This window comes from Canis lupus, chromosome 36 (genome assembly GCF_048164855.1).
Source record: "Canis lupus baileyi chromosome 36, mCanLup2.hap1, whole genome shotgun sequence".
Lineage (NCBI taxonomy): Eukaryota > Metazoa > Chordata > Mammalia > Carnivora > Canidae > Canis > Canis lupus.
The window spans coordinates 20608261-20632234 of record NC_132873.1 but is presented as its reverse complement, the minus strand read 5'-3'; the positions used below and the strand labels follow the sequence as shown (position 1 = coordinate 20632234).

Genomic DNA, 23974 nt, shown 5'->3' with positions numbered 1-23974 from the left:
CACTAAATTCTACTTCTGAAACGAATATTACACTATATGTTAACTAACTAGAATTTAAATAAAAACTTGAACAAGGGCACCTGGGTGGTCGGGTAAGTGTCTGGCTTCAGCTCAGATTATGATCTCCAGTTCCTGGGATGGAGCCCATCATCAGGCTTCCCGCTCAGCAAGGAGTTTACTTCTCTTTCTCTCTCCCTCTGCGCCTCCCCACTGCTCCTTCTCTCTCTCTCCCTCAAGTAAATAAATAAAATCTTTTAAAAAAAGACTTTTAAAAAGGGCAGCCCTGGTGGCTCAGCGGTTTAAGCGCCACCTTCAGTCCAGGGCATGATCCTGCAGACCCGGGATCAAGTCCCACGTTGGGCTCCCTGCGTGGAGCCTGCTAAGAGTACACTGATCTATTAAGTAATGATAGCATATGGTCATCATGATAAGCAAATATTTTTAAATGTTTAATCTTTGTCTTACCTTTAATTTCTGTGTATGTATAATTTTAATGTACATAGATGATAATATTTACATATTACATATAAAATGTTAAGGCAAAGATTGAGATTTAATATGATTTCTCATAATATTCTGTTGTGATTAAAAAATAGCATTAAAAAAAACTCATCAAGGGATGCCTGGGTGACTCAGCGGCTGAGTGGTTGAGCATCTGCCTTTGGCTCAGAGCGTGATTCCCGGCCTCCGGGATCGAGGCCCACACGGGCTCCCTGCGTGGGGCCTGCTTCTCCCTCTGCCTGTGTCTCTGCCTCTCTCTTTCTCTGTCTCTCATGAATAAATAAATAAAATCTTAAAAAAAAAAAAAACTAGAACATCTAATGGAAATTGCATTTACTCGCCAATGATTCTATCAGAATCTACTGCAAAAAGAAGTTTTACCTTAATTTTATAAATTGTGTTATACATTGAAGTATATACTAATATTTTTATGTTGTATTACATTATTGTATATTATAAATATTATATATAAGAACTATTTCAAATGCTAACTCAGATAAATATTTAATTATTAAGTGCCATCGCTTCTTAGCCTTTTGGCTAAGATCAAGTGAAATTATTAAATTTCATATATTGTCTTGGACTGATTTACCTTTGATATATACAATTTAAAACATAGCTTCAGGGGATCTCTGGGTGGCTCAGCAGTTTAGCGCCTGTCTTCAGCCCCGGGGTGTGATCCTGGAGACCCGGAATCCAATCCCACATCAGGCTCCCTGCATGGAGCCTCCTTCTCCCTCTGCCTGTGTCTCTGCCTCTCTCTGTTTCTCTCTCTCTCTCTGTCTCTCTGTGTCTCTCATGAATAAATAAATAAAATCTTAAAAAAAAAAAAAACAAAGCTTCAGTCATTTAAAAATAAAGACAAAATTGAGGTGCCTAGGTGGCTCAGTCCATTAAGTGTCTAACTTTCAATTTTGGCTCTTGTCCTGATCTCAGGGTGGTGAAATTGAGTCCCACCTCTGCTGCTTATACAACACTGAGTCTGCTTGAGATTCTCTCTCCCTCTACCTCTGCCTCTCCCTCTGCTTGCACACACACACACACACACACACTCTAAAATAAATAAATATATCTTAAAAAAAAAAGACAAAAGGTCTGTGTGTTTTTCTGTTTAATCTCACATGCAAAAATAAATAAGTAAAATGAAGTAACGCTTCTGAAATGTGGCCCCAAATTAAAAAACTAACTGAAAAGAATTTTGGTCATTGCTAAAGACTTATGTTTCTGAGAATCCATTACAAAATAGGAAGACTATATACACTTAAAATGTAATGTAAATCAGATTCTGTGCCATTTGGAAAAGTCATACATTTTCATTCTGTGTTTTAAAGCTGAATATATTTTTTTTTCATTTTTTTTTAAATTTGTTTTTGTAAACTCTACCCCTAACATGGAGCTCTAACATCATGACTCCAAGATCAAGCGTTCAGGCTTAGGGATCCTGGGTGGCTCAGCAGTTTGGTGCCTGCCTTTGGCCCAGAGTGTGATTCTGGAGTCCCAGGATTGAGTCCCATGTTGGGTTCCTTGCATGGAGCCTGCTTCTCCCTCTGCCTGTGTCTCTGCCTCTCTCTCTCTCTCTGTCTCTCATGAATAAATAAATAAAATTAAAAAAAAAAAAAAAAGGCACTCAGGCTCTACTGACTAAGCCGGCCGGGCACCAAAGAGTAATTTTTAATAATATTCCAAACAGTGCTCTTCAAAGCACATTATGGCTAGAAAGAAATATTTTGCTTTTAGAGCTTTACCAATTATAATATTTGTAAATTAATTAAATCTTATTATAAATAAGCATATACCCCCTGCAAACATTCCACCTACTCTAATTTTAACTACTCAATTCTCAAACTGAATGTGTAAATAATAATGGCATTAAAACTACATTTTCCTACTGATTGGTAATTTACCAAATATCTTTATAAATGTAGTTATTTAAATACATTAGTCAGGGATCCCTGGGTGGCGCAGCGGTTTAGCGCCTGCCTTTGGCCCAGGGGGTGATCCTGGAGATCCGGGATCGAATCCCACCTCCGGCTCCCGGTGCATGGAGCCTGCTTCTCCCTCTGCCTGTGTCTCTGCCTCTCTCTCTCACTGTGTGCCTATCATAAATAAATAAAAATTAAAAAAAATACATTAGTCAGACATTTTTACCTTATTGTAAAAGAACAAAGAGATTGGGGGAAAATGTTTGCATTATACATTTATTTTTTTTAAGTTTTATTTAAGTAATTTCCATACCCAATGTGGGGCTAGAACTCATAATGCCAAGACCAAGTCATAGGCTCCTCCAACGGAGCCAGCCAGGTGCATAATTCATTTACAAATTATGCATTCTTTTTTTTTTTTAAGATTTTACTTATTTATTCATGAGAGACACAGAAAGAAAAGCAGAGACACAGGCAGAGGGAGAAGCAGGCTCCCTGCAGGGACCCTGATGTGGGACTTGATCCCAGGACCCCAGGATCACGACCTGAGCCAAAGGCAGACACTCAACTACTGAACCACTCAGATGCCCCCAAATTACAAATTCATAATGAATTATGCAATTAAATGAATGTTGTGTGATTATAGCTCTTCTTGTGCTATATGTATATTTTATTTCATTTATTCTCTTGCTATAAAATTTTCATGGAAAATACTAACTGTTCAGGGAGATAATACTGAAAGCCAATTTTGTGGTTCATAGTAACCATACTGTCCTAAAAATAAAGAATGTCTGTGGTAGCACAGATGGGATAATTTCACTGAGGAAGAACTGGGTTCACAGACAGTGGTAGCACCTGGGCCTGGGAATCCAATGTCATAGTAATGTAATAATAAAGCATGAGGGTTTAACACAAATATAAAGTCTTAAAATTAGATTTTATACAGAGACTGGACTTTCTAGTGAAACAAAATTAAAACTAAACCTGTATCTGTAGATACTGAATAAATTCTAACAAGGAAACATGTCACAATTCATATATTTAACAATACAGGAATTAAATTCAAGGTATTCCTTAATTCATGAACTGTAAGTGCTTCCTTATATTTGATCTGGGTTTATCAGCAAGTATAAGTCTAATCTATCAATTTCTATGTTTATAAGATAATGAAAGAAATCTTTTATAACCTAAACCCTATATACACTTGAATTATAGCACTTATTCATTTACTTGCCTGTCTCTTTCATTAAACCGTGGCCTTCTTGAAGATGAGAACTATACCTGTGTGATAGGTGTTTAGGAAGTGTCTATTGAATGAATGAATTCGTTAGAGATATAAATATACAAGTGAGGTGACAGAGATGATTTGTTGCAGATCAACACCTCATTTATGAATCTATAAAGGTTTAGGGAATGAAGAATGGGGAGGTTTACATATTTTCCAATGTCTATGAGGCTTCCAGGATTCCAACTACCTATCAGAAAACTGACATTATTTACAAAAACCTGTGATTGGGGATCCCTGGGTGGCTCAGCAGTTTACACCTGCCTTCTGCCCAGGGCATGATCCTGGAGTCCCGGGATTGAGTCCTATATCATGCTCCCTGCATAGAGCCTGCTTCTCCCTCTGCCTGTGTCTCTGCCTCTCTCTGTGTGTCTCTAATGAATAAATTAATAAAATCTTAAAAAAAAAAAAACCTGTGATGATGACCTGGGCATGTGTACTGGGATTGGAAGCCCCTTCCCCAAAGCAATGCAAGGACATTAGAACTGAGTTAGGGCTAAGCTTTTGACATGTGCTATATAATCTTTTATTTGTTGAATTGCTGATACAAATACTAACCATCAGAAGTCAAGACCAATTTCCGCTGCATGGAACCAATCATTCTATGGCCATTGCATGCAATCAACATTTCTCCTTTAACACATTGGTCGTTTTTTTGTTTTGTCAAAATTACAGGGAACAGAACTCCCAAGTGCAAATGATGGAGTTTACTTGTCCAACCTTCCTCCAAGATCCAAGTCATAGAGATCCATGGAGTTGCAACAAGAAAAGAGGCAGACACCTCAGTTTCTTTTCTTTGAATTCTATTCATTTACTTAAATATTTAGTGAATTATTTAAATACACACACATGTGCATACATATATACCATATCTTTTTTATCCACTCATCTGCTGATGGACACTTAAGGTTGTTTCTACATCTTGGCTATTGTAAATGAGGCTACAACGAACACGGAGGGGTGAAGATATCTTTTCATGTTGTGTTTCATTTTCTTTGGATAAATATCCAGAAGGGAAATTTCTAGATCATATGGTAGTTCTACCTGTAGCTTTTTGAGAAACCTCCATACTGTTTTTCATAGTGGCTGCCCCAATTTACATTCCCACCAACAGTGTGCAAGGGTTCCCTTTTTCCCACATTCCCACCAACACTTGTTATCTTTGGTCTTTTCAATAATAGCCATTCTAACAGATATGAGGTGATTTCTCATTGTGGTTTTGATTTGTATTTCCCTGATGATTAGCAATGTTGGGCATCTTTTCATGTACCTGTTGGCCATCTGTATGTCTTTAAAAAAAAATCTATTCATCAGTTTTGCCTTTTAAATGAAGAGAATAAATTCTCATTTAAACTTTTTAAAAGGGATCCCTGGGTGGCGCAGCGTTTTGGCGCCTGCCTTTGGCCCAGGGCGCGATCCTGGAGACCTGGGATTGAGTCCCACATCGGGCTCCCGGTGCATGGAGCCTGCTTCTCCTCCCTCTGCCTGTGTCTCTGCCTCTCTCTCTCTCTCTCTCTCTCTCTGTGTGTGACTATCATAAATAAATAAAAAATTTAAAAAAATAAACTTTTAAAAAAATATTTTATGTATTTATTTAAGGCAGAGAGGGCATGGACCGGGGGAATGGGCAGAAGCAGACTTCTCACTGAGCAGGGAGCCCAATGTAGGGCTTGATCCAAGGACCCTGAGATCATGACCTGAGCTGAAGGCAGACGCTTAACAGACTGAGCCACCCAAGCGCCTCTCATTTAAACTTCTTATACACAATTACATCCATTGACTAATCCGCAAATCACAGGTTTAGCTCTAGTGCCATAAGAATTCAGAAGTTTACCGTCTAGTAACTTGTTGAAGCCCCAGGCTTCTCTGACTTCCCACATCCCTTTTCACTCCTTGTCTTATTTACTGGAACTAAATGTCTACTGAAATGAAAATAAAGTTGTGTTCCAGAACTTTTTTTGTCTTAGCCTCCTTTGGGATTACAAAGCTGCACCATCCATTCTGGTTTATTTTAGGATTGTACACATAAGCCATATATGACTCTACGTAGATACTTGAACATTGTTTATTCAGCAGAATAGCGTCCAAGTGTTTTTAGCAAAGAGCGATATGATCAGATATCCATGTACATAGGTTAATTTTTTAAAATTTTTATTTATTTATGATAGTCACAGAGAGAGAGAGAGAGAGAGAGAGGCAGAGACACAGGCAGAGGGAGAAGCAGGCTCCATGCACCGGGAGCCCGACATGGGATTCAATCCCGAGTCTCCAGGATCACACCCTGGGCGAAAGGCAGGCGCCAAACCGCTGCACCACCCAGGGATCCCCGGTTAATTTTTTAATGATAGCTATAGAGGCAAATAATCTCCACAAAATTAATTTTTGCAGTAGTACAAAAGATGTCCAAAAATACTTTATTCAACTTTATTTATATACAAGCATCATGTTACAGAGTTAGTATTTGTATCAATAACACTAGTAGTTATTGCTCAATTTTGATTGAGCCTGTAAGAATATAGCTACTTCTCTTAAAGCATAATTGATGTGAAGGCATATTTCAATTCAGGTTCCATATTTATGTAATAAATATGATTGAAATTCTCGGGAATCCCTGGGTGGCTCAGCAGTTTGGCTCCTGCCTTCAGCCTGGGGCATGATCCTGGAGACCCGGGATCAGGTCCCATGTCCGGCTCCCTGCGTGGAACCTGCTCTCCCTCTGCCTGTGTCTCTGCCTCTGTGTGTGTGTGTGTCTCTCATGAAAAAAAAAAATAAATCTTTAAAAAAATAATATACTTGCCTACTAATTCTGTTATCTGTGACATTTCTGGATATGATTCTATTGATTGATTGCTATCCTTATTATAGATTGTATTTTCCTGGTTCTTTACATTTTATAATTTTAAATTAAATGCCAGGCATTGTGAACTTTACCTGGTCAGGTGTTAGATGTTTTTGTATTCCTATGAATGTTTTTGAGCTTTGCCCTGAGATGCAGTTAAAGTATTTACCAACAGTTCAATCTTTATGAGGCTTGCTCTTAAGTTACATGAGTCTAGAGTAGCTTTGAGCGTAGAGCTAATTTTCCTCCACTACTTAGTGATCCATGAATTAAAAGATTTTCTGCTGTCTGGTGCAAACTTCATTCATTTTTGACTCTGGATGAGCTTTAAGAGCCTCTTCTTTCATTTTTTTTTAATTTTTTACTTATTTATGATAGTCACGCAGAGAGAGAGAGAGGCGCAGAGACACAGGCAAAGGGAGAAGCAGGCTCCATGCACCGGGAGCCCGACGTGGGATTCGATCCCGGGTCTCCAGGATCGCGCCCTGGGCCAAAGGCAGGCGCCAAACCGCTGAGCCACCCAGGGATCCCGAGCCTCTTCTTTCAGATAGTTCTTTCCCACACTTGGATGGTTTCTCCCTTCATATACGCTGAGTAGTAGTTAGCTGAAAACTTGAGGGGAAAAAAAAAAACTTCAGGGGAACTCTGAAGACTAGAGATGTCTCTCTGTACATTGCTCTCACCTCTGGTACTATGCTCTGTAACCTCTAGCCACTTTAGCCTCCCAGGACTCTGTCTCCTCAACTTAAGGAGATGACTAGACTTTGCCTGAATTCTTTCTCCCTGCGCCACAATTCAAAAACTCTTTCCAGGCAGCAAGCGAGGATAATCACAGTGCTTACCTCTCCTACACTGTTTGATGTCCAAAGTCTGCACACTGTTGTTTCATACATTTGGTTGGTCCGGTTTTTAAGTTGTTTCAGGCAGGAGGGGTCCTCTAGGCCTTCTTACTGTATCTTGCCAAAGAAGAACTATAAAATCAACAGAACCACCAGGGGTTGCATGAACCTCATCTGAGCTTCTCCACATTCTGAGATTTACATGGTATTGAATTTGCAAAGATTAAGGCAGTCTCAGAAGGATTATTTATTCATTCAACAAACATCTAAACACTGCGGTAGAGATGGTTAGCTGTGTACTAAAATCCACTCCCTCCATATTATAAAATTGTCCTTGGGAAGTGGCTTCCAGCTCAGGCATTGTGGTTTTCCAGACACCCCTTACCCTCCATCCATATACACACACATCTTGCTTCTCAGTATGACCATATGTTTGGTATTTACCAATGGAATGTGAGTGAAAAATGAGATGTATGATTTCTATTTTGTATGACAAGGATTTTAAGGCGCAGGTATGCCTTCTCTTTCTTTCTTTCTTTTTTTTTTTAAGATTTTATTTACTTATTCATGAGAGACACACAGAGAGAGGCAGAGACACAGGCAGAGGGAGAAGCAGGTTCCCCGCAGGGAGCCTGATGTGGAACTCCATCCCAGGACACCGGGGCCATGACCTGAGCTGAAGTCCGATGCTCAACCACTGAGCCACCCCGGTGCCCCACAGGTATGCCTTCTTCACACTCTTTCCCCTTCTGCTGACTGACTGTTGAAGATAACAAATACCTGGGGAATGATGAAGCCAAAATATGAAAGGAGTCTCAGTCTCTGAAATTACTGCATGGCAGGAAGCTGCCTGCCAAAAATACTTGCATTGTTTAGAAAGGTGATGAAATAAATTTCCATTGTACTAAACCACCACTATTTGGAGGCTACTTTGTTAGAGCAGTGAGTGTTACCTAGCTTAAATAGGGACCCACTCTATGCCAAGCATTGTGCTAAGTGCTGGATGTACAATGGGAAGCAAAGGAGCCATGGTCCCTGGTTCATGAATCTTAAAAGTTAGTCATGAAGGATAAAAATAAACAGGAAAAAAAAATCAAATATAAATAGTTACATCCTGCAAAGCACCTCCCTGATTCCTGTCTTCTCAGTGGAATATATCTTGCTTTTTTATATATATATATATCTTGCTTTTTAACAAACAAACTTCAGAGAACATATTTTCCTCTTGGTACACTGTTTTTTGACTAATATTTGTATAGGAAATATTTATATTTATATCCTTGCCCAAACTCAATACAACAATTTTAAAACAAAATGTGTATGAAATATCTTGCATTGCATTCCAAATACAATTGATAGAATATCAGAATCATATATAGATATTTTTTCAAATTTTAATTTTCAAGCATTTCAAGTCTGAAAACCTGAAAAGTTTAAAGAATACACATACACTTTTTTTAAAAAAGATTTTATTTGTTTTTTTGACAGAGAGAGAGAGAGAGCAGCAGAGGGAGAGGGAGAAGCAAGCTCCTACTGAACAGCGAGCCCAACATGGGACTCAATCCCAGGATCCTGGGATCATGACCTGAGCCAAAGGCAGATACTTACCTGGTGGAGCCACCAAGTGCCCCATATATATTTTCTTCATCTAGAGTCACCAATTGGTAACAATAAGTCATATTTGTTATACTCTTTCTCTACAGGCAGACACACACACACACACACACACACTTTGGTGAACCACTTGAAAGTAACTTGCAGGCATGATGATACTTTATCCCTAAATTCTTTAGTATTTTTTAAAAAAGATTTTATTTATTTGAGAGAGAGAGAGAGAGTATAAACTGGGGGGGGGGTGGAGGGAGGAGAGGGAGAAGCAGACTCTCGGCTGAAAAGGGAGCCTGATGTGGGGCTCGGTCCCAGGACCCTAGAATCACGATCTGAACCGAAGGCAGATGGTTAATGGACTGAGCCACCCAGGCGCCCCTAAATTCTGCAGTATTTATCTCCTGTGAACTAGAACAATTTTCTACATGATCATAATGCCACTATCACATCTAAGAAATTTGTGCTAAAATCCCTCCATTTGTCTATAGCTGATTTTTACTAACTTATTTATTATCACTTTATCTCCAAAATAGTACTTCTCCTACCCCTCAGTAGTTATAAGTCTTCTCCAAAACTGAACCAATCCTAGCTTGATCAATAAAATTCTGCGCAATTTCAAACAAAATCCTAGCAAATTACTTTATGGATATTGACAGGCTGATTCTAAAATTCATCTGGGGAGACAAAAGACCCAGAATAGCCAACATAGTACTGAAGGAGAACAAATTTGGGGGACTGTTGTTTTTTTTTTTTTTTTTTTATTTATTTATGATAGTCACAGAGAGAGAGAGAGAGAGAGAGAGAGGCAGAGCCACAGGCAGAGGGAGAAGCAGGCTCCATGCACCGGGAACCCGACGTGGGATTCGATCCAGGGTCTCCAGGATCGCGCCCTGGGCCAAAGGCAGGCGCCAAACCGCTGCGCCACCCAGGGATCCCCTGGGGGACTGTTGTTATCTGACTTCAAGACTTACTATAAAGCCACAGCAATCAATACAGTGTAGTATTGGCAATAGATAAGTGGAACAGAATAGAGAGCCCAGAAATAGACCTCCGTGAATATAGTTAACTGATTGTTGACAAAGGAGCAAAGATAATGCAATAGAGCAAAGGTAGTCTTTTCAACAAATTATGTTGGGATAATTGGATCATGTACATGCAAAAAAATTGAATCTAGACCCAGGTCTTACACTCCTCACAAAAATTAACTCAAGATGGATCATAGACTTAAATGCAAAATCCAAATTATAAAAATCCTAGAAGATAACACTAGAGAAAACCTAAATGACCCTGGGTTTGGCAATCACTTTTTAAATACAAAACCAAAGGGACAATTTATGAAATAAATAAATGATAAGATGAACTTCACTAAAATGAAATATTTTTGCTCTGTGAAAGATAATATCAAGAGAATGAGAAGAAAAGTCACAGACTGGGAGAAAATATTAGCAATAGATAGACACATTGGATAAGGGACTGTTATTCAAAATATAAAAAATAAATCTTAAAACTCAAAAAGAAAACAATCTCATTTAAAAATGGGCCAAAGACCTTCCTGGACATCTTACCAAAGATGACATTCAGATGGCAGATAAGTATATAAAAAGATGCTCCACAGCATATGTCATCAGGGAAATAGAAATGAAAACAATAATGAAAAAAAAAAAAAGAAAAAAGAAAACAATAATGAGATACCACTACACTTCTCTTAGAATGGCCCAAATCTGGAACATTTGACACCAAATGTTGGCAAGGATGTGGAGCAAGAAACACTCACATACAATGCTGCTGGGAATGCAAGATACCAGCACGTTGAAAAGTTAGTGCTTTCTTATAAAATTAAACATACTCTTGCCATACAATCCAGAAATCCTGCTTCTTGGTATTTACTCAAAGGAGTTGAAATTTGATATCCATACAAAACCTGCACATTGATGACTGTAACAGCTTTATTCATAATTGCCAAAACTTGGAAGCAACAACATGTTCTTCAGTAGATGAATGGATAAATAAACTGCGGTACACCCAGGCAATGGGATATTATTCAGTGCTAAAAAGAAATGAGCTATCAAGTCATGAAAAGATATTCAGGGACTTTAAATGCATATTACTAAGTGAAGGTAGCCAATCTGAAAAGGCTACATATTGTGTGTCCCTACTATGTAACATTCTATAAAAGGCAAAACTAAAAAAAAAAAAAAAAAGGCAAAACTATGGAGACAGTAGATCAGTGGTAGCACTATCTCCATAGGAAGTGGGAGGGGGGCCATTCTATTCTCAACATAGCTACCTCTAGTTACAACAGTCAACAAGCCTGATAGCCTGGGCTCTAGACTACTTTAGACTCCCTGCTTTTGAACTGAAGCTCTGCCAATTATTAAAACTCTGGTTACTTAATTATTACACCACTCTAAGCTTCAGTTTTTCGAATTAGTAAAATGAGGACAATGGTTCCTACAGAGAATTACATGAATTGATGGGTATATTAATATGCATATTAATGAGCATATTAATATACCCATGATAAAATCATAGCTATCATATGTCTATTCTCAAATGGTAGCTCTCCTTGTCAAAGTATCTTTGTAGGCCCCAGGGGAGATATGTGCATGATGGTCTCTCCACTGGAGTCTGCCCTGAGCCATGGGGGGTTAGCCCTATTTTTAACTTCAGTGTTAGGCACTGAAGCAGTGCGTACTCTTCGATGTCTGACTTCTTGCACTTAGAATAATATTTTCTTTTCTAACATTTTATTATAAAATGCTCAGTCAAAAGAAAAGGAAAACCAGAGTGTCTGAACATTTACTTTCTGTTAAGAAAGGGCTCCTCACTGTGGGGCAACAGCATGGAAATAGGTCAACGCAAGTAAGGAACAGCCCCAGTATGACCCTGAAATGCCACATCTGTACCTTGGCTTGGCCTCCATCTGCGTCAGCATCTCCCCCCAGGCCTGGGACATCACTGAACCAGCTGGTGGCCTTGGGCTCTGATGATTTCTCTTTCCCTTGACCTTGATTATCTCTCTCCCTGTACTCAACATATCCCTCTAGTGCTTCATGATGCAGATAACAGATAGGACTCCAACAGACCTAGGAGAAATCAGATAGACATGGAAATGAGAGAAACACAGTAGAGGAATGTGTGATCCCTGAGACAAAAGACAATTAGATCCTGGTTGACAAAAAGAAGAGGGTCAAGGACAGAGCCAATATTTAAGGAACAAACAAAGGAAAGGAAGTCTATCTATAGAGAGACTGACAAGGAATGACCAGAAAGGCGGGAGGTTTTCTGGAGAGGGTTGGCTCCTTTTAGGAAGAAAGCGTTTCAGTAAGTGGGGAGGGGAGCAGATCAATGTGTCCAACCAAGATGAGGTATGCCTCTCAGATTAGGAAATCTCATTGGTCTTTTTCCACTCCACTTGGGGAGTTCTGGAAGCCAGGCCTTTCTTTCCTTTGTAGGTGGGAGATTAAGAGTCATCTCTGCTAAATCTGAACAATTTAAAGGAAAACTTTGAACGTACTGACAATGGAGGTTCCCCAAGGAAATAGCTCAACCAGATACTCCACTGAGATGTTCAAAAGAGATTAGACCCATTTGGAAGCTCAGAGCTTCCAATCCACTTTTGTTTGCCTATTTGTTTTAAAATCAACTTTTTCAATGTGTAGTTTGCATAAATAAATGCACTCGTTTAAAGTGTATGGTTCAGTGATTTTTGACAAATATATACTCTCATGTAACTGCTATCTAATCAGTGTGCAGAATATTTCCATAACCTCAAATTTTTTCTTATGCCCCTTTACAATCAACACTTTCCTCTCAGGCAAATACTGATTTCCTTTCTGTCATTATAGATTTATTTTGTCTTCTAGAATGTTGTATAAATAAACCACACAGTACTTTGTGTACAGTAAAATAAACCATATTTGTACTTTTTGTGTGTCTGGATTCTTTCACTCAGCACAGTGTTTTCTTCCCAAACCTTTTGTTATAGAAATGTTCAATCATAGAGCAAAACTGAAAAAAATTTTACAGTAAACACCCATATATCTACCACAAGATTATACTACAGTTGACCCTTGAACAACATGGGGGTTAGGGGTGCCAATCACAGCCAAAAATCCACATACAACACTTTTTAAAAAAAATATTTCATTTTTTAAAAGTAATCTCTACATCTGACCTGGGGCTCATACCCACAGCCCTGAGATCAAGAGTCACAGTTTCCCCCAGCTTAGCCAGCCAGGTGCCCCCATGTATAACTTTTGATATTGTAGTATTACTATTTTTTTCATTCAAAGTTTGTTTGGTATTTTTGTTGGTATGATATTTAGATAATTGGTTGCATTGACTTTTTACATTATATGGTGATGTGCACTATTTCTGACATGTATAGTACACAAAACAAGATCCTTTAGAACAGTTATGCACAATACATGCAATATTGAATTTATACATGGGATCCCAGGATGTGACTGACTGTAGAAAAAAAAGATGGACTAGGCATGTTGAATGTTGGGTGAAAGAATCAGAAGTTATAGAACACCAGTAAATACACATCTTCATGTTCCCCAAGGACCCACCCATGATCGCTTAATGGGTGAACTCCCAGCCTTTCCCCCCAGTACAAACCAGGCTGAATGCAGTTTGCAACCACTTCCAATAACACGGTTTGGGGGGAAGCCACTTATCTTCCAACCTACATAGGTCAAGATATCCTTTGGCTTGGAAACAACAAGCAACTTACAGTTTGGGTTGTATTTTACAATATTAGGAATTATGATCTTAAAGATGTTCACATGATACTGGACCAGAGTAAGATGGCTTTCTCCCTCTTGCTGACATGCCCCAGCTGTGATAATAACCAGCTTGGTGTTTGCAGTCACATTATAGTCTTTGCCAGAGAAAATTTTTGGTGTTCTAAGGAAAAGGCTGCCATGCTGGAGATCCATCATCTCTCCCTTTAATTCGTCTTCCATGACATTAACAAGAGCAAGTTCATCTGCCAAGTCCTTCATTAAGACACTGATGGCACAAGCCATGCCAACAGCACCAACCCCAACAACTGCAATTTTATTCTGGGGGGTTGGGTCTTCCTTAAGAAGATTCTGAATCAGCTGATCCTTGAGAGTTGTCATAGTGTACTCAGAACCAAAAGGATTCAGGAGGGCTCATTGGTTGGTGTTGGTGGTGTGCAGGGTTGAGTCTTGAGTCTGGACTTGGAGGCAGCAGCTCTCCCAAGGTATTCCTGTTTAATTTTTGAGGAACCAGCATGCCTTAGGGCAGTGGTGGCTGCTGGTCCCCGAGGCTACAAAACATTAGCCTGGAGGAGCCCTCCACCATGTCCCACCTTGAACAACTACCTGATAGGTAGATGAGCATGCAAACAAAAACCTGATTGGGTGACAGGCAAGGGTTAATCAAATTTAAACAATCCACACGAAAGACCCCATAAAACCCCCCTAAATTTAAATGCCAGATTAGCAACCCTCTTGGGTTCCACCCTCTTCAGGAGCTTTGTACTCTCAACAAACTTTGCTTTACTATCACTCAATAAACTTTGCTTTGCTTCCCACTACTCTTTGTCTGGTTTACCTCATCATTCTTCAAAGCAGGCAAGACCAAGATCTGCAGGCACTGAAGGAAAAGAAATCCTGCAACAGAACTACCACTTCCTAGGCTCGGGTGAGGATGATTAGAACTCTAGTATTCTCAGCACTCCAGCCCCAGGTAGATCCTCTGTTCCAAGAGTGGGCTGGATGGAAAAAGGATCCTCCACTTCTCAACCACACTTATTCAGGACTTAGCCTTAGTATCAGGTAGTAGCTAGGGGCTTGGTGAGAATTGTTGACATCCTGCTCCTCCCACTGGGATTGTGGGGAGAAGAGGCTCTGTATTCTTGATTGCAGCAGATGGATCTCTGGTGAGTTAGGAGTTTGAAGTGGTCTTGATTGAAATACCACAGATTCTCACTCACATTTCTTATCAAATTTTCATAGATTTTCTTGAATATATGTTTTTTTTCATTTGCTGTTTTCTCATAGGACTATTTCCAAGGCTTTCAATGATTGTTTGTTGTTGGCTTGTTTTAAAATGATTTTCATCAGGAGCACCTGGGTAATTCAGTTGGTTGAGGGTAGGACTCTTGATTTCAGTTCAGATCATGATCTCAGTCAGGGTTGTGAGACTGAGCCCCACATTGGGCTCCAGGCTGAGCGTAGAACCTGCTTGGAACTCTCTTTCCCTCTCCCTCTGCCTCCCACCCCCACTCCATGCACGTGCAAGCTCTCTTCCTAAAAAATAAATAAATAATTTTCATCAGTTTCACTAGGGAGTGGGTCACCTGAGTTCCTCTAGTTGTCATGCCAGTAGTTAATCTCTTGGCATTATTCTTGTAACTTTCCTATAAGCTTAAATTGATTTCAAGAAAAGTTAAGAAATAAAAAAAAATCACAAAGTGGTTATTAGGAATAAATAGATTAAAATATAAAGTGCTTTCACATTTGTTATTTAATATTATTCCCATGCATTGATCACAAACACTAGCAGCACTTGCTTGCTCCTATGACAACCAGAACTACTTTAGACAAACACCCTAGGTTCGTAGCAGATTCAGTTACTGAGGAAGAGGACGATTTTACTTTACTATTCAAGTTTCTTTTGTCCGGTCTAAGAATTAAATTGACATATGACAGGAGAACATAAAATTTAATTGTGTACCTAGCAGGCAATCAGGCGAGTGAGGCTTACATGCTATCCAGAGAGGAGAGGGGATCAGAGGTGTGGGACTTCAAAGGGAAGGAAGAGAGTTCAGAGGAACAAAAGAGTAAATGGTAAACAAATGTTTGCTGGGCGGCACAGAAACAATTGGACATAGAGAGGAATTTTAACAAACAGACTTTGCTAAGTTCTTCCCGGTCTAAAACACCTAGTTCATATTATGCTGTAGTTGACTATGGTGATCTCTCCTTTCCCAGGGCAGGTCCTCCATCTATGTTCAGAGATTATATATATAATATATATCATATAATATGTAATCAGTTCTTGCAGCTGTGTTTTGGGAAGTGATTAAGCAATATTTTTCAAACCTGATGATTCTTGGGTATTTAGCTATTGTCCTCCAAAGAGTCATTGTTTCATGTTTTCAAAGATGTACTTTGTGCTGAAGGTTCATGTCAGTTATCCTGTGCTTCCAACACTCACCAATGTTTTTTACCTGATTGATCCGCCAAGGATTGTAGTTTGCTTTAACTTCAGAGTATTTTTATCTTCAAATTTATTTAATTTTGTTTCATTTTGTTTTCATAAGACAGTGTTTCAGCTATGTAATTGGGGCAAACCACTATAGGTTTATGTTGGATAGAAAAGTGAAATGTTACTAATGAGTTGAAATAACCGACTTTTGGTTGCCTATCACTACTGTTGATACATATATTAGAATGTATGTCTCAGAAGATGGTTTCTGTTTAAATTTTTTTTAAATTTTTATCTATTTATGATATCACACACACACAGAGAGAGAGGCAGAGGGAGAAGCAGGCTCCATGCACCGGGAGCCCGACGTGGGATTCGATCCCGGATCTCCAGGATTGCGTCCTGGGCCAAAGGCAGGCGCCAAACCACTGCGCCACCCAGGGATCCCGGTTTCTGTTTAAATTTATGGTCAAGTTACAACTGAATTCTAACATGGATTAAAAGCTCCACATTAAAAAACATATATATATATATATCTTGTCCTGTATATATGTATATGTCTTGTTCTTCTATATATATGTATGTATCTTTTTGATATATATATATATCTTGTCTTTCTATATATATATATGTCTTGTTCTTCTATATATCTATGTTCAGATATATATAGATAGATATATAGAAGGACAAGATATATATAAATCTTAACATATATAGGACAAGTTCTTTATATATATATAAAATATAATCAGTTATATAATATATATATTCAGATATATATCAATATATAATCATATATATATTTATATATATAATCAGTCAAATATATACTATCTATACACAGTTATAGGGAGGGTCAAAGTTCCTTCCAGAGTCTTGTTTCTCAAAAATAATCCCCTAAAGTAATCCACGTGCCACAGAGACCCATTTGCGGCCACAGTCTGCTCCCCTACACAGTGGAGGGGATTAACAGCTGGTTGGCTGTGGCACAGGAGTGCTTTAATTCACAGGGGCTCACTGGGGGCTGGTGAGTGGGGGGCTAAGGGGGTGTCTGGGCCCGACCCAGGGAGCGTCGGTCACCAAACCTCCCCAGCATGAACGCCGAGAGACGCCTCGAGGGAGAAAGGCCAATGGAGGCGGGCCAGCAGGGAGGCGACACGTCCGTTTGCAGGCTCAAGCTTTCGGTTTCCTTTTCTCCATCTTGCTCGGGATTTTGGGGCGTCATCGCCAGCGAAGTCGATAGGGCGCAGCTCGAGAAGAGTCCCGCGGTAAGCAGGCTGGTACGTGCCCAGGGCTTGCTCCCCCGGCTCGCGACTCCCCCCGGGCGCGGGCCCACCCAGCCAGCCGGGGAGGGCCTCGGGGGCCACCCCTCCCGCCCCTCCCGCCCCTCGCCGCTGCTGCTGCACTAGCTCCTTCCGGAGCTGACCTGGGGCGGGGGCCGCCAGGCCTCGGTTAGGGGAGCCGACGGGCTCCTGGCGGACGATCCCCGGGTTAGGGTCCTCCCTTGGCTTCCTCCGCCCGGGCCCGCGGGCCCTGCTCGGCCGCCGGGGGCACCCGCCAGGTCACGGTTAGGGGAGCAGACGGCCTCCTGGCGGACGATCCCTCGGTTAGGGTCCTCCTGCCGGCTCCCTCCCGCGGGCGCCCGCCCGACCTGCTCGGCCGCGGGGCCCCCACCCGGGGCTGCCGCCGCCCCCGCCGCCCCCGCCGCCCCCGCCGCCCCCGCCGCTGCCAGGCGCGCCCGGGCCCGCGTAACCCTTGCCCCACATCGAAGCTCCAGAGGACGAGCTTACTCCAGGGGACGAGTAAACGTTGCTTAAAATCCTCTTTGTGCAGGTGGCTCAATTCTTGGGGTAAACTGTTCCAAAGATTTGGCAATTAACTTTCGAAAAGCTGATGATGAGCCTTTTTCCCCCCTCCGTGATTACGTGTCTCTGCAGAAGCAGCCCGCCCGGCAGGAATTTTTACTTTATCGCAACAGTCTGGTGAAGTAGGTCAAGGGTTGCCTTTCACAACAGGGGACATACAGATCTTGAGAAATTGCAAGGAAACTTCTTTTGCTAAAGTTTGGAATGACTGGGCAAGGTGTTTGTAAAGCCGTCCCATGGACTTGCGCCCCGCGCCCCGCCTTGCCCCTCCTTCAAAAGGACTGGGAAGGAGACACACACATAGGCGGAGGGAGAAGCAGGCCCCTGGCAGGGAGCTGGGTGGGACTCGATCCCGGATTCTGGAATCATGCCCTGAGCCCAAGGTCTCAACCTGGTCTCAACCGCCCAGCCACCCAGGCTCCCCAGAGCTGGGAAATGTTGATTTCAAGATGTACCTGCTTGATAGTGTCCGGATTTGGGCAGAAGGACAAGTTCTTTTTAAACATTACAGGGGGGAAAAAGGAAAAACATTACAGGGGAAAGCAATAGAACAAAGGCCACGGAAGAGTGTTTTGGCCCTAGGGAACAGGAAATGAGTAGGGCGCGGGTTAGTAAAAGGCCCTAAAACCCCGAATTATTTTCATTTGTTGTTGACATTTGAAATTTACTTACACGATGAGACGGTAATGACAACAAAGAGATGGAATATGTCACCGACAAACCCGGATAATCTAAAACTAAGACTGGGCTCTGGTGGGCTTGGCCTAGTTTAGGTAAGATATTTCAGAGAAGTGGAACAGAATTTTTGGTATTTTTCCCTCCATGGTTCCCCCTAAGTAATCTTACAAAAAAAAAAAAAAAAAAAAAAGTTTCATTGGGAGAAAATTTGGCTGAACTCCAAAACTACAAAGAAGGCAAAAGAAAAGACTCGGGTTTGGAAGGGGATCTTGAATGTCACACGGAAATTTTTACTTTTCACGTATTTTTTTTAAAGGTTTTCTTTATTTATTCGTTAGAATACACACACACACACACACACACACACACAGAGAGAGAGAGAGAGAGAGAGAGAGAGAGAGAGGCAGAGACACAGGCAGAGGGAGAAGCAGGCTCCAAGCAGGGAGCCTGTCGTGGGCCATGATCCGGGTCTCCAGGATCAGGCCCTGGGCCGAAGGCGGCGCTAAACCAGGCTGCCCTCACTTTTCATGTTAACGTTTGTTTTGCTTTCAGCTTTTGAGATGCGTATCCTGATTAAAATGGCTTTTTCTTACGACTTCACGTTTTCTATTTCTGTTTGTAACTGACATTTGCACTTCGCTTTAACACTATATTCCTTACTAGCTTGCACCCATTTTCGACGGTGAAGCCGCCTGCAGGTCTGCAGGAGTGGGGTGCACCTTGCACCCCGCGATTGGGGGAGTGGGTGGGAGTATAGTCTCGGGCAGGGTTTTTGTGTGTTGTTTTTTTTTTTTGGTGGTTTTTTTTTTTTTTTTTCCGGCAGTAGCAGGGGCTTAGTGGAAGCTCGAAACCAAAATAGCTTTGGTCCTGGGGCACTTGAGTCACACAGCCCCGCTCCCTGCCAGGACATGGGGGCACAGCCGCAGCACCCACTCATTCTCCGCCAACAGCACGTAATTTCCCCCGAGTTCCACGTGGCGCTTTGCTTAGACAAAGAAGAGTTTCGGGACTGCCCCACGTACGCTTGCGGAGTGTTTTTTAGGTGCGGGGGCGGAGAGTTCTCGAACCGTGTCTCCTGTGGGCTGCCTGGAAGAGGCGCGCAGAGACTTAGCTGGATGCGGCCGTCGGGAGCCCGCTGGAGGGTGCACCTGCCGAGCGGGGCGACGCGGACGCCCAGTCTCTGGAATACCCGCAAGGCCTGCTTCCCGGAGCTGCGAGTCGGTCAGCGGCGGGTCTCACCCCCGCCCGAGGTCGGGCGGGAGCCGGGCTGCCCGGGCGTGAGTAGACTAAGAATCCCGTCCGCCCCTCCTCTCTCGACCTGCGCGTCGTGCTGGAGTCGCCTGGGCTCCGGGGGTGGAAGGACACTGTCCCCGACCCCCACCCCCACCCCCCACCCCCCGGAAAAGGATTGAACCGCTTTTTTAGCCCTTCTGGCCTGTTCTGGAGCCTTCTGGGGACTCACCTGCGGCAGTCAGATCACCAGGCATGTCACTTTTTTAAAATCTCAGGAATGGATTCCGTTTGGTTCTTTCTTTCTTTTGGGCCCCAAAGGCTAATTAAACTCGTGTTTATGGACTGAACTGCCTCCTCTCCTTTGATTTGATGTAATCCTACCAACATTATTGAGCTCCTATGGGCCAGGCCGAGTTCTGGGCGCTGGGGACCTAGAGATGGATCTGAACTTGGTTCCTTACCCCCCAGGAGCTCACAGAGCGGTTAGGGGAGACCGAGCAGTTACCTACACAGGTAGGTAGCCGTCCCAGGGGCCGCTGACAGCCACGAATGGGGGGAAGACTGTTGGGCCACGTTGGAGAAATAATGACAGATAACAGAGGGCAACGCCTACGTAATTACACTCATTCTTGCTTTCCTTACTATATATCAGTGAGATAACAAACATTATCGTTCTTGCAATGCCCTATTTCTCCTTTATGTTCAGCTCCTGTCACCTCCTCTCAGAAGCTTTCATAACCCACCACCACGTGTCCCCTTTCTCTATACTTTCATACACACGGTGGCTGTCTTTACGCTTACCATATGATTGCACTTAACACTCTGTATTGTAAATACTTTTCTTCAGAAACTTTTCAGTGAAGTTGTATTGTGATTATCTGTGTTTAAGTACCTGCAAAGTGAATAGAGAAAGCCCTCAGGAGCCCATTCCCTAAGATAAGAGAAGGTTGCAGTGTTTAATGTCTTTTTCAGACATTTAATGCACTTACATACAGACTTCTAAGTGTTTTAAAATATTTTTTTTCTTATTTTGTATGATGCTGTGTCTTCAATTGCATATCAGAACTGGTGTTTATTTTTTTCTATTAACATCTATGCTTTTCTCAGATGGAATTTCATTCGCCTCTAGCATCAGTGTTTCTAATGAAAGATTTTTTTCCTAATGACCACTTTCCTTGTTTTTGAGAACATATGTATCCATAATTTCCATTTAATTCATCTGCTTGTTCATATGGCCCCAAAGTTTTTTCTCCCTCAATTCTGGGTTCAGAGAAGTAATTTCTTCTTTGACTCCAAGTACATACAAATGAATGAATATATATGTCTATGTGTGTGTATGTATATATATGTGTGTATATATATATACATATACACAATATGTATATATATTCTTTGCAGATGAAACTGCTTCTTTCTCTGATGATCTCTGCTTTTAGCCACTTTGTCTTTATTTAAATTTTTGTGCAAAACAGGCAAACAGCTTCTTTGTTGTTTTCCTCCTATTGGGGTTATAATCTTTGGTAATTTAGTACTTAGAAGAACTAACCTTCACCCATGTGATACCACATTCATCTATATATTCAAGATGGTTTGTGTCTTCTGCAGTGAACTCTTCAATTGGAGAAATTAACCCACTTTATTTACATTAATATCTATATACTGAAATTTTTTTTAATTTTTATTTATTATTTATGATAGTCACAGAGAGAGAGAGAGAGAGGCAGAGACATAGGCAGAGGGAGAAGCAGGCTCCATGCACCGGGAGCCCGACGTGGGATTCGATCCCGGGTCTCCAGGATCACGCCCTGGGCCAAAGGCAGGCGCCAAACCGCTGTGCCACCCAGGGATCCCTATACTGAAATTTTTCAATGTAATTTTAAAAAATCCTCATAGCTACTTACTCCAAGGTTTAAAATGTTCTTCAGGCTAATGGCTTCCTTCTATTATTTGATTTTATAGGTGGGAACCCAAGCTTCCTTATCTAGCTGTCAAATTCTTGAGCTTTTTCTTTTTTTTTTTTTAAACTTCTTTTGGATCTTCCATTTAGCTTACTATATCTTTTTTGTTTGGTTTTGGTTTTGGATTTTACTTGAAGCTTCCAGAAAGTATAGTTTTAATAATCATTAATTTTGTTCTAAAGAGTAGGGACATGACAAATCTTGTTTGGATACTAACTATGAATAAACCAAATTCCTTGCAAGAATGACCAAAGCTTGATTCAAAGTTGAATAAAATAGGGATCCCTGGGTGGCACAGCGGTTTGGCGCCTGCCTTTGGCCCAGGGTGCGATCCTGGAGACCCGGGATCGAGTCCCACGTCAGGCTCCCGGTGCATGGAGCCTGCTTCTCCCTCTGCTTCTTTTTCTCTCTCTCTTTCTATCATAAATAAATAAAAATTTATTTAAAAAACAAAGTTGAATAATATAAATCAATAATAAGTGAATTCCTTCATTCAGCATTTACTGAGCACCTACATTTACTTAGTCTATCTTTTAGGTGGGTTGTCAACTGGAATGTCAAGGAACCTAGAAAGTGGGAGCAGACAGGAGATCAGAAGCTGGGTACCATTTAATAGATACCAGAGATAGTGATGGGGCTGGAGCAAATGGGGAATTTTTATTTTCTTCTGTACTTTTCTCCATTTTCCAGGTTTTCTTGTAGCACACAAGTAGTACTTTTTGTAATTAGAAAAAAGAATGCTGTGTAAAAAGAATTGCAAGATCTGTATATCTCTGGTATTATAGGTGACTTATGATTTTGAACAGGACTATCTCCTGATGGGCCAACCTTGGAGAATCCATTATATAAACTGAGCAAATATACCTGCTTGGTTGAATTTTTAATTCAAGCTAGTCTTGTATAAATGGGCTTCAGGGCAGAGAAATGTCTGCTAAATATTTTATTTTAGTGGGGCATAATTGATACCTTGGACATAGAGGATTGTTTCTTTTTTTTTAAGATTTTTATTTATTTATTCATGAGAGACACAGAGATTCAGGCAGAGACACAGGCAGAGAGAGAAGCAGGCTTCCCACTGAGCAGGGAACCTGATGCGGGACTCCATGCAAGACTTGATCCCAGCACCCCGAGATCAAGCCCCGAGCGAAAGGCAGATACCAACCGCTGAGCCACCCAGGCACCCCACAGAGGGTTGTTTCTTGAGCCTTAGATTCCTTTGATAAAAACTTAGAGAAGGATTGTATATTTTCCTGATTGTGATTGCATGGTGATAAAGATGACACTAAATGGTTCAGATACCTACAAAGAACTGAGGCTAGGTCACAGCCCTCCTTTGCAGTACTTGGGATTAAGATCTGATCTCTGAACTCAGGCTTTGCTGAAGCATTGAAATTTGGAATCTTGCTCAAACTCAGCTTTGCCTGTTGTTGTTTTGAGGAAATTGAAGCCTCAGAGTAAATTGATGAATGTAGGAAATGCTTCACACTGTCCTATGGCTGTTTCTCAATAACATGAGTGAAAAAGTGATAGCTCATGGACAATTAGTTGTGTCTTATACCATCTCATACAAGGTATTAGTAATTTTGGTGATGTCCTATTGAGGAAAAAATTCTTTAAATTTAGGCACTTTTGAGGCCATCATAGGAGATTTATACCACACACAGAGGACTGGCCCAGAGGTTTGGCAAAAATGAAAATCCTGAACATAAATCTTGTAGTTTTAGTAATTGTGATAAGTGCAAAGGATAGAATTTTAACTAAAGGAACAGGAGATATACCTTTTGTTAAAAGGCCAGGGGCTGTCCGGTGAGTCTGGCTAGAGACACTGGATTTGGCCTGTTCAAGATGAGGTCCTGCCAGCATGTAGGATGCCCTGCATGGCGGCTCACCAGGATCTTGCAGTCACACTGTAAGCCATTCTGAAACAATTGCATTGTTGTTCCTATATTTACAAAGCTTCCTTTCACAAGCTGTTTCCTGGATCTAACAGCCAGGTTCCAAGCATGATATCTACAGCAACACCAGCTCTGTCTTGCTTCATTGTAGGTTACGAAAGGA

At 41.3% G+C, this 23974-nt stretch overlaps 1 protein-coding gene and 1 pseudogene across 10 annotated transcripts in view; one reads left to right on the top strand and one right to left on the bottom strand.

The window, feature by feature from the left end:
• Positions 1 to 12652: 12652 nt before the first annotated feature.
• On the bottom strand, positions 12653 to 17847 carry LOC140625505 (L-lactate dehydrogenase A chain pseudogene; annotated as a pseudogene).
• Positions 17124 to 23974, top strand: part of CFLAR (CASP8 and FADD like apoptosis regulator) — a 39264-nt gene continuing 32413 nt past the window's right edge. For 2 of the 10 annotated variants that reach the window (XM_072812787.1, XM_072812791.1), the window contains exon 1: positions 20224 to 20471. The gene's annotated coding sequence lies outside the window, so the exon portion shown is untranslated. The other 8 variants (XM_072812786.1, XM_072812793.1, XM_072812785.1 and 5 more) reach the window with 8 other exon arrangements.